The following is a 12182-nucleotide window of genomic DNA, read 5'->3' as shown; positions in this document are numbered from 1 at the left end:
GTAGCATTAATAGATTTTAGTGAAAGCCATGGTCTAGTGCAACCAAACCTGGATTTTTAGAAATATGTACTATGTTGAAGCATTCTTGATTTTTACAAAAAGCCAGATCAGTTTTTCTTTGTAACATATAACAACCAACCCGCTAGTTAAGCAACACAAGGACACGGATCTGAGCTAGCGAGGATGAGGACAAGCCCATCTTTTTTTGTGCCCATGAATGCATGCCCATCAAATTAAACCTTTCTTTAGCCATAAGGCACCTCAATGATAGTTGAAAACCCATACACTTCTCTCAGAAAGATGTCAAGGTAACTTTAAAATGCAATCAAAAATTAGTGTAAGCAATTAACAGAGTAAATCAAGCACTATGATGTTAGGAGGAAAAACTCGCAAGTTTTCCCTACAACCTCAACTTCTTGAGGTACAATCGGTTTAATCAAACATTAGTATGCTAGAAATCAAGACCACCCAAGTAACTTCATGCACAGGATGTAATCAAGTTCATTAACTAAAACAACATTAATCCTTCAAAAAAGCAGTGAACCAGTGAACCAGGAATAGCTTTTTTTTTTAAAGTGAAACAATTGTAGAATGTTATAGATGACCTATTAAGATGTTGCCAAATCAGCAAATTCCTAAAGATTGAAATCCATAGCAATCAATGACCCGCAAAGTACCTTAGATTGTTTACATTCATTCTCCCATGCTCTTGAAAGTAGAAAACACCAACAATTCAATTTTTAAGTGAGAGATGGAGAATTGTAAAACCAAAACAAGTAAGCCCAAGTCTAAGTGAGGGAAGTAGGACCCCTCACCTATATTTATAACGGAGGAAGGTAGAAGAATATAGAAGGAAATCTCTTTTCCAGTTGTGCACCAATATGCCATGCTTTAAGAGCCAGCGTACATAAGGATCGTCCTCGCAATGTCATCTCATCCCGTCAATAGCCTGGAGGGCAAGGAGAATAGTTTTGCTATTGAAAAAGGCCAAGAGTTGAATGAGTCAAAAGGTGCGTCCATCAGCCCACCATCACACTAGGCAGCATAAAAAGATGCATACTCTATGATCTCAAATTTGTGAAAGGGAGGGAAGGGGGGGGGAGGGGAGCCCATCACAACGAGGAAGGAGTGCATTAATCATTGCATCAAAAAGAGCGCCCGATTCTTTCCAAGAGGGAAGCACAATGGGAGCCATTACCAGTTTTACTAAGGTGAATAACCCACAATGCATGCAACCCTTAGGGGTTAAATTATTAACGGAGCGATCACACCAAACCTCGCTTACTAGGAAAGTAACAGAAGTAGGAGGAAGTAGCTAGGATACATTCAAAATTACCCTATAATGTAATTACACGGTAAAAACTCAAGGTAGACCCCCACAAGTCAAAATACCTATCAACAAGATTTAGTCTAAGCACAGATGCATTTAGTATAAGCTCAAATTTACCCTTAGAGGAAATTGCATGGTATCAACTCATGGTAGTTACCCACTGGAAACTATAACCATCAATTGAGGACATAATAACCATCAACGTAAAGCTTTATAGCAATCACTCTCAAGACAATATAACCATCAGCTCCAACAAGCATAGCACGAGTTATATTCACCTATAGAGGAGGGTGCAAGGTAAATATACCTGGTAATCACTCTCAAGACCAAGGGAAAGCACAACCAAGATTTCTTTTCATATTAGGCAGTTATGTCCAAGCAAGCCTTAAGTCAAGCTGGGTAAAGATTTTAGCAAATAAGTGAGTCCTAGTTTAACAAAGGTAAACTAAAATAGTGTGTACATGTTTGTGAAGCACGCAGCAATCATTGCCAAGTATAGTGACCAAGTGTGTGTGTGTGTGTGTGTGTGTGGGGGGGGGGGGGGGGGGGGGGGGGGGGGGGCGGTTGTGGAGAGGCTAGTGGAGCCAAAAAATGGTCGAAGCTAGAAATGGGCATAGGCATGGGTATGTATGTGTACAAGTGTAGGCCAGAGTGCTAGAGCAGGTATGAAGGTCCTGGCAGGCGAGTGGTTGTTGGAATGCATGTTTGAGGTGGTTTTTTAGACCAAAAACGCTCCATCATGGGCTAAGCATGTTGGCAGATCAAGATTCCAAGACATTGGAACTGTGCACAAGGTGTGATCCTCAAAGTGCTCTCAAAGCTCGTCCCAAGACAGCTACTTAAACGGAGCTACGGGATGTAGGATATTGCGGTTTGAAGTTGAAGGTGCTTTGTAGATCCTTGCCGGATTAGGCAGGTGCAGATTGAGGGACGTAGCTTATGTAAGTGGATAGACTTGAATTCCTCAAATTCTAGTGCATGCCGATCTTTTCGGATTTCCAATCAAAGCTCATATGGGCAAGTTATGGGCCGATGAAGTTTTCAAGGGGGCTAGTTCTGGCATGATTTGAAGGTCTTGCTAAGTGTGTCGATAGGAATCTTTTTGGGCTCGCCACAATTCTCAAAGGTAGTATGCAGTATGGGGGACTGGCTGGAGTTGACGCTGTGTGAATCGAGGCCGTGAATGCAAAGCTATGGCTTTTTTGGAGAGATCTTTGGAGAGTTTTTCTTGTGGAGCATCAAGGATGTGTTTTTTTCCCAAGTTGGCCATAGTTTCGAAGCTCATGATGCTATAAAAGGTTTTTTGAGCAAGATCAAGTCGTTTTTTGCCATGTGCGGTGTTGATTTTCCCCTTTCCCCGTCTCTTTCTCTTGCTCAAAAAACCTTTGTTCCACAGTATTGGCTATGCATGTGTGTGCCTCCCAAACCGACATTGTTTGTGTGTAGAGAGAGTGAGTCAGAGGTGGTGTGAGTTGGAAGTGCCAAAATGAACCGCAACAGTGCATGCGCATGGTGGTGTGGTGATATGGTCGGTTGTGTGTACTTCATCAATGAAAAATTGGTCGATAGCTCTGACAAATGATTATGAGAATTCTTTTGAAGTCTCCTGAGTAGTCATGGATTATTATTATTATCAAGTGTTTGGACCATTGGGTCATGAATTGAACAATAATCAATTGATGATGAAAAGAATAAAATTTAGCTTAAATTTTTTGCACCTTCATGTTCTTCTATGATGAAACTTTTGAAAATCCATTTTGTCAATAAAAATTGGATTCAAGAAGTCTTATAAAAGTATCCATTAGCCCACATTCACCATATATGTGTATTACTTAGCTATTTAAGCTATGAAATCAAGAAGGCTTACCTAGGCAAATTATGCAGCAGCACTTAAAAAGGGTTCACATCTTTAAGTAAATTCTTTTAGTTGAAGGCCTTTGCCAATGTTGTTCAAGCAATTAATGTAGCGTGCAAAGTAAATCGTTCCAGACAATACAGTTTGGCAGATTTCATAATCTTGTTTGTAACTCCTTATTGAAAACAATATTTAAATTGCATTACAAAATTGCCTCCTAAGCCATCAAGAGCACTAAAACATCTCTATATTCAACACACATGCATTTCAAGAATTCCTTCTCCTTGCGGGATCCATCTTGTTGAACATTTTCTTCACGGAGATAGTGTTTTCCTATTCAATTTTCACATTAACCGGCACATGCCCATCTTTGAGAACCTCTTCAACCTCTGTGAAGGCTATCTATCTACAAGAGCCAAATCCTAGAAGGTTGCAAAGAGAGAATGAAAATAACGTTCACGATTATGTCCATCACTTTTGTTACAAATAACCTCGTACAACTTTTGTGTACTTTAAAATATCACACATTCAATGAATCATGGAAGTTTTTGTAGAAATGTACTTTAACTTGCATGAATAAAATCCCTCGTAAAAAATCACTTGTCCATGATGGTACAATGATGGTGCTCAACTACCATTGATCTACTACTGGCTTAGAAGAACGTTGGTGACGAGGGTGGTTTCCAAGGGTTGAGTTGATTTCCAAAGAAGTACACGTGTAAATAGAGGTGATTTTTGAGAGTTTGAGAATATGGTTGCATGGGCCTAGATTCTAAGACTGTGGGCATGTTGTGTAGGGTTTCTATCGAAGTGGATGGTTCTAGTAAACTTTATGTTGGTTCTAAGTTTGTTGCCAAAATTTTAATATTCCAATGATCCACACTATGGTTAGAAAACAAGATTTATTACACAATCCATCAAGGTCTACAGTCGGCGGGCTAAGCATCTTAGCCATCAAAGCTAGTAATATTATCTGCCATAATTGAAGCTGCAACTCACGGATGTAAGCCAGCTTAGCAACTACAATGCAGAGCGCCATGTGCATATCTCAAAGTGGGACAAACAATGAATGTGCTCAACAAGAGGAACGTGCTCAATGCGCTATAAGTTAGCAGCAGGAATCCAACAACATCTCCTTACCTCACATACCGGTATATCAAGAGTTGAAAAGTTCTCTGTGCACCCTCTAATCCCTTTACCATGTACCTCTCTTCATGGCCCCCCTCCTACAGACCTTGACAGCCGTGAATGGACACCAAGTGACTATTCACCTGCAATACTGCTCCGGTGGCAAATATTGTAGGGAATAGTCACTTGGGGACCATTCCTTACACCAAAATGGTTGCCAACGTGTACCCACTCTAAGCAAGACTTTTTCAACATCTATATTCTAAATGTCCATGCATATTTTGTTCACCATACTCACACCGGTCTCTCTCTCTTTCTATCACCCAAGTCTGGTAGATTGGTTATGCCATTTCCCTCTTGAATAACAAGTCTTAATAATTTAACCCACAATGCATGCAACCCTTAGGGGTTAAATTATTAAGGGAGTGATCACACCAAACCTCGCTTACTAGGAAAGTAACAGAAGCAGGAGGAAGTAGCTAGGATACATTCAAAATTACCCTATAATGTGATTGCACGGTAAAAACTCAAGGTAGACCCCCACAAGTCAAAATGCCTATCAACAAGATATAGTCTAAGCACAAAGATGCATTTAGTATAAGCTCAAATTTACCTTAGAGGAAATTGCATGGTATCAACTCATGGTAGTTACTCACTAGAAACTATAACCATCAACTGAGGACATAATAACCATCAACGGAAAGCTTTATAGCAATCACTCTCAAGACAATAAAACCATCAGCTGAGAACATAATAACCATGAAGGTAAAGCTTTATAGCAATCACTCTCAAGACAATATAACCATCAGCTCCAACAAGCATAGCACAAGTTATATTCACCTATAGAGGAGGGTGAAAGGTAAATATACTTGGTAATCACTCTCAAGACCAAGGGAAAGCACAACCAAGATTTCCTTTCATAATAGGCAGTTATGTCCAAGCAAGCCTTAAGTCAAGCTGGGTAAAAATTTTAGCAAATAAGTGAGTCCTAGTTTAACAAAGGTAAACTAAAATAGTGTGTGCATGTGTGTGAAGCACGCATCAATCATTGCCAAGTATAGTGACCAAGTGTGTGTGTGTGTGTGTGTGTGTGCGTGTGTGTGTGTGTGTGTGTGTGGGGGGGGGGGGGGGGGGGGGGGGGGGGGGGGGGGGGGGGGGTGGTTGTGGAGAGGCTAGTGGAGCCAAAAAATGGTCGAAGCTAGAAATGGGCATAGGCATGGGTATGTATGTGTACAAGTGTAGGCCAAAGTGCTAGAGGAGGTATGAAGGTCCTGGCAGGCGAGTGGTTGTTGGAATGCATGTTTGAGGTGGTTTTTTAGACCAAAAACGCTCCATCATGGGCTAAGCATGTTGGCAGACCAAGATTCCAAAGGAGTTGGAACTCTGCAACCAGGTGTGATCCTCAAAGTGCTCTCAAAGCTCGTCCAGAGACAGATCCTTAAACGGAGCTACGGGATGTAGGATATTGCAGTTTGAAGTTGAAGGTGCTTTGCAGATCCTTGCCGGATTAGGCAGGTGCAGATGGAGGGAGGTAGCTTATGTAAGTGGATAGACTTGAATTCCTCAAATTCTAGTGCATGCCGATCTTTTCGGATTTCCAATCAAAGCTCATATGGGCAAGTTATGGGCCGATGAAGTTTTCAAGGGGGCTAGTTCTTGATTTGAACGTCTTGCTAAGTGTGCCGATAGGAACCTTTTTGGGCTCGCCAACACTCTCAAGGGTAGTATGCAGTATGGGGGACTGGCTGGAGTTGACCCTGTGTCAATCGAAGCCGTGAATACAAAGCTATGGCTTTTTTTGGAGAGTTTTTCTTGTGGAGCGTCAAAGATGTGTTTTTTTCCCAAGTTGGCCATAGTTTCGAAGCTCATGATGCTATAAAAGGTTTTTTGAGCAAGATCAAGTCGTTTTTTGCCATGTGCGGTGTTGATTTTCCCCTTTCCCCGTCTCTTTCTCTTGCTCTTGTCTTTGTTCCACGGTGTTGGCTATGGATGTGTGTGCCTCCCAAACCGACATTGTTTGTGTGTAGAGAGAGTGAGTCAGAGGTGGTGTGAGTTGGAAGTGCCAAAATGAACCGCAACAGCGCATGCGCATGGTGGTGTGGTGATATGGTCGGTTGTGTGTACTCCATCAATGAAAAATTGGTCGATAGCTCTGACAAATGATTATGAGAATTCTTTTGAAGTCTCCTGAGTAGTCATGGATTATTATTATTATCAAGTGTTTGGACCATTGGGTCATGAATTGAACAATAATCAATTGAAGATGAAAAGAATAAAATTTAGCTTAAATTTTTTGCACCTTCATGTTCTTCTATCATGAAACTTTTGAAAATCCATTTTGTCAATAAAAATTGGATTCAAGAAGTCTTATAAAAGTATTCATTAGCCCACATTCACCATATCTGTGTATTACTTAGCTATTTAAGCTATGAAATCAAGAAGGCTTACCTAGGCAAATTATGCAGCAGCACTTAAAAAGGGTTCACATCTTTAAGTAAATTCTTTTAGTTGAAGGCCTTTGCCAATGTTGTTCAAGCAATTAATGTAGCGTGCAAAGTAAATAGTTCCAGACAATACAGTTTGGCAGATTTCATAATCTTGTTTGTAACTCCTTATTGAAAACAATATTTAAATTGCATTACAAAATGGCCTCCTAAGCCATCAAGAGCACTAAAACATCTCTATATTCAACACACATGCATTTCAAGAATTCCTTCTCCTTGCGGGATCCATCTTGTTGAACATTTTCTTCACGGAGATAGTGTTTTCCTATTCAATTTTCACATTAACCGGCACATGCCCATCTTTGAGAACCTCTTCAACCTCTGTGAAGGCTATCTATCTACAAGAGCCAAATCCTAGAAGGTTGCAAAGAGAGAATGAAAATAACGTTCACGATTATGTCCATCACTTTTGTTACAAATAACCTCGTACAACTTTTGTGTACTTTAAAATATCACACATTCAATGAATCATGGAAGTTTTTGTAGAAATGTACTTTAACTTGCATGAATAAAATCCCTCGTAAAAAATCACTTGTCCATGATGGTACAATGATGGTGCTCAACTACCATTGATCTACTACTGGCTTAGAAGAACGTTGGTGACGAGGGTGGTTTCCAAGGGTTGAGTTGATTTACAAAGAAGTACTAGTGTAAATAGAGGTGATTTTTGAGAGTTTGAGAATATGGTTGCATAGGCCTAGACTCTAAGGCTGTGGGCATATTGTGTAGGGTTTCTATCGAAGTGGATGCTTCTAGTAAACTTCATGTTGGTTCTAAGTTTGTTGTCTTCTAGTAAACTTCATGTTGGTTCTAAGTTTGTTGCCAAAATTTTAATATTCCAATGATCCACACTATGGTTAGAAAACAAGATTTATTACACAATCCATCAAGGTCTACGATCGGCGGGCTAAGCATCTTAGCCATCAAAGCTAGTAATATTATCTGCCATAATTGAAGCTGCAACTCACGGATGTAAGCCAGCTTAGCAACTACAATGCAGAGCGCCATGTGCATATCTCAAAGTGCGACAAACAATGAATGTGCTCAACAAGAGGAACGTGCTCAATGCGCTATAAGTTAGCAGCAGGAATCCAACAACATCTCCTTACCTCACATACCGGTATATCAAGAGTTGAAAAGTTCTCTGTGCACCCTCTAATCCCTTTACCATGTACCTCTCTTCATGGCCCCCCTCCTACAGACCTTGACAGCCGTGAATGGACACCAAGTGACTATTCACCTGCAATACTGCTCCGGTGGCAAATATTGTAGGGAATAGTCACTTGGGGACCATTCCTTACACCAAAATGGTTGCCAACGTGTACCCACTCTAAGCAAGACTTTTTCAACATCTATATTCTAAATGTCCATGCATATTTTGTTCACCATACTCACACCTGTCTCTCTCTCTTTCTATCACCCAAGTCTGGTAGATTGGTTATGCCATTTCCCTCTTGAATAACAAGTCTTAATAATTTAACCCACAATGCATGCAACCCTTAGGGGTTAAATTATTAAGGGAGTGATCACACCAAACCTCGCTTACTAGGAAAGTAACAGAAGCAGGAGGAAGTAGCTAGGATACATTCAAAATTACCCTATAATGTGATTGCACGGTAAAAACTCAAGGTAGGACCCCACAAGTCAAAATGCCTATCAACAAGATATAGTCTAAGCACAAAGATGCATTTAGTATAAGCTCAAATTTACCCTTAGAGGAAATTGCATGGTATCAACTCATGGTAGTTACCCACTAGAAACTATAACCATCAACTGAGGACATAATAACCATCAACGGAAAGCTTTATAGCAATCACTCTCAAGACAATAAAACCATCAGCTGAGAACATAATAACCATGAAGGTAAAGCTTTATAGCAATCACTCTCAAGACAATATAACCATCAGCTCCAACAAGCATAGCACGAGTTATATTCACCTAAAGAGGAGGGTGCAAGGTAAATATACCTGGTAATCACTCTCAAGACCAAGGGAAAGCACAACCAAGATTTCCTTTCATAATAGGCAGTTATGTCCAAGCAAGCCTTAAGTCAAGCTGGGTAAAAATTTTAGCAAATAAGTGAGTCCTAGTTTAACAAAGGTAAATTAAAATAGTGTGTGCATGTGTGTGAAGCACGCATCAATCATTGCCAAGTATAGTGACCAAGTGTGTGTGTGTGTGTGTGTGTGCTTGTGTGTGTGTGTGTGTGTGTGTGTGTGTGTGTGTGTGTGTGTGTGTGTGTGTGTGTGTGTGTGTGTGTGTGTGTGTGTGTGTGTGTGGGGTGGGCGGGGGGGGGGGGCTTTGTGCAGAGGCTAGTGCAGCCAAAAAATGGTCGAAGCTAGAAATGGGCATAGGCATGGGTATGTATGTGTACAAGTGTAGGCCAGAGTGCTAGAGCAGGTATGAAGGTCCTAGCAGGCGAGTGGTTGTTGGAATGCATGTTTGAGGTGGTTTTTTAGACCAAAAGCTCCATCATGGGCTTAGCATGTTGGCAGACCAAGATTCGAAAGGAGTTGGAACTCTGCAACAAGGTGTGATCCTCAAAGTGCTCTCAAAGCTTGTCTAGAGACAGATCCTTAAACGGAGCTACGGGATGCAGGATATTGCGGGTTTGAAGTTGAAGGTGCTTTGCACACCCTTGGCGGATTAGGCAGGTGCAGATGGAGGGAGGCAGCTTATGTAAGTGGATAGACTTGAATTCCTCAAATTCTAGTGCATGCCCATCTTTTCGGATTTCCAATCAAAGCTCATATGGGCAAGTTATGGGCCGATGAAGTTTTCAAGGGGGCTAGTTCTAGCATGATTTGAACAACTTGCTAAGTTTGCCGATAGGAATCTTTTTGGGCTCGCCAACATTCTCAAGGGTAGTATGCAGTATGGGGGACTGGCTGGAGTTGACGCTGTGTGAATCGAAGCCGGGAATGCAAAGCTATGGCTTTTTTGGAGAGATATTTGGAGAGTTTTTCTTGTGGAGCATCAAGGATGTGTTTTTTTCCCAAGTTGGCCATAGTTTCGAAGCTCATGCTGCTATAAAAGGTTTTTTGAGCAAGATCAAGTCGTTTTTTGCCATGTGCGGTGTTGATTTTCCCCTTTCCCCGTCTCTTTCTCTTGCTCAAAAAACCTTTGTTCCACGGTGTTGCCTATGCATGTGTGTGCCTCCCAAACCGACAGTGTTTGTGTGTAGAGAGAGTGAGTCAGAGGTGGTGTGAGTTGGAAGTGCCAAAATAAACCGCAACAGCGCATGCGCATGGTGGTGTGGTGATATGGTCGGTTGTGTGTCCTCCATCAATGTAAAATTGGTCGATAGCTCTGACAAATGATTATGAGAATTCTTTTGAAGTCTCTTGAGTAGTCATGGATTATTATTATTATCAAGTGTTTGGACCATTGGGTCATGAATTGAACAATAATCAATTGATGTGATGAAAAGAATAAAATTTAGCTTAAATTTTCTGCACCTTCATGTTCTTCTATCATGAAACTTTGGACAATCAATTTTGTCAATAAAAATTGGATTCAAGAAGTCTTATAAAAGTATTCATTAGCCCACATTCACCATATATGTGTATTACTTAGCTATTTAAGCTATGAAATCAAGAAGGCTTACCTAGGCAAATTATGCAGTAGCACTTAAAAAGGGTTCATATCTTTAAGTAAATTCTTTTAGTTGAAGGCCATTGCAAATGTTGTTCAAGCAATTAATGTAGCATGCAAACTAAATAGTTCCAGACAATACAGTTTGGCAGATTTCATAATCTTGTTTGTAACTCCTTATTGAAAACAATATTTAAATTGCATTACAAAATTGCCTCCTAAGCCATCAAGAGCACTAAAACATCTCTATATTCAACACACATGCATTTCAAGAATTCCTTCTCCTTGAGGTATCCATCTTGTTGAACATTTTCTTCACGGAGATAGTGTTTTCCTATTCAATTTTCACATTAACCAACACATGGCCATCTTTGAGAACCTCTGTGAAGGCTATCTATCTACAAGAGACAAATCCTAGAAGGTTGCAAAGAGAGAATGAAAATAACGTTCACGATTATGTTCATCACTTTGGTTACAAATAACCTCGTACAACTTTTGTGTACTTTAAAATATCACACGTTCAATGAATCATGGAAGTTTTTGTAGAAATGTACTTTAACTTGCATGAATAAAATCCCTCGTAAAAAATCACTTGTCCATGATGGTACAATGATGGCGCTCAACTACCATTGATCTACTACTGGCCTAGAAGAACGTTGACGAGGGTGGTCTCCAAGGGTTGAATTGATTTCCAAAGAAGTACACGTGTAAATAGAGGTGATTTTTGAGAGTTTGAGAATATCGTTACATGGGCCTAGATTCTAAGGCTGTGGGCATGTTGTGTAGGGTTTCTATCGAAGTGGATGCTTCTAGTAAACTTCATGTTGGTTCTAAGTTTGTTGCTAAAATTTTAATATTGCAATGATCCACACTATGGTTAGAAAACAAGATTTATTACACAATCCATCAAGGTCTACAGTCGGCGGGCTAAGCATCTTAGCCATCAAAGCTAGTAATATTATCTGCCATAATTGAAGCTGCAACTCACGGATGTAAGCCAGCTTAGCAACTACAATGCAGAGCGCCATGTGCATATCTCAAAGTGTGACAAACAATGAATGTGCTCAACAAGAGGAACGTGCTCAATGCGCTATAAGTTAGCAGCAGGAATCCAACAACATCTCCTTACCTCACATACCGCTATATCAAGAGTTGAAAAGTTCTCTGTGCACCCTCTAATCCCTTTACCATGTACCTCTCTTCATGGCCCCCCTCCTACAGACCTTGACAGCCGTGAATGGACACCAAGTGACTATTCACCTGCAATACTGCTCCGGTGGCAAATATTGTAGGGAATAGTCACTTGGGGACCATTCCTTACACCAAAATGGTTGCCAATGTGTACCCACACTAAGCAAGACTTTTTCAACATCTATATTCTAAATGTCCATGCATATTTTGTTCACCATACTCACACCCATCTCTCTCTCTTTCTATCACCCAAGTCTGGTAGATTGGTTATGCCATTTCCCTCTTGGATAACAAGTCTTGAGTTCAACTCTCCTCGTCGAATAGATTTTTCAAGTATCTTCGGATAGTTTCCTATGACCTTAAAATTCTCTTCTTCTGGGGTGTGTGTGTGTGTGTGTGTGCACGCGCGCGCACTAATAAGGAGAGGAAAATGGTATAACCTTTCTTCTACCCAAGTGTGGTAGATTGGTTACGCCATTTCCCTCTTGAATAACAAGTCTTCAGTTCCAACTCTCCGCGTCGAATAGATCTTTAAGGTCTCTTGGGATAGTTTTCTACAACGTTAAAATTCTCTTCTTTT

This window comes from Adiantum capillus-veneris, chromosome 16 (assembly GCF_014529385.1).
Source record: "Adiantum capillus-veneris isolate H3 chromosome 16, ASM1452938v2, whole genome shotgun sequence".
Lineage (NCBI taxonomy): Eukaryota > Viridiplantae > Streptophyta > Polypodiopsida > Polypodiales > Pteridaceae > Adiantum > Adiantum capillus-veneris.
Note: the sequence above shows the minus strand (reverse complement) of the source record.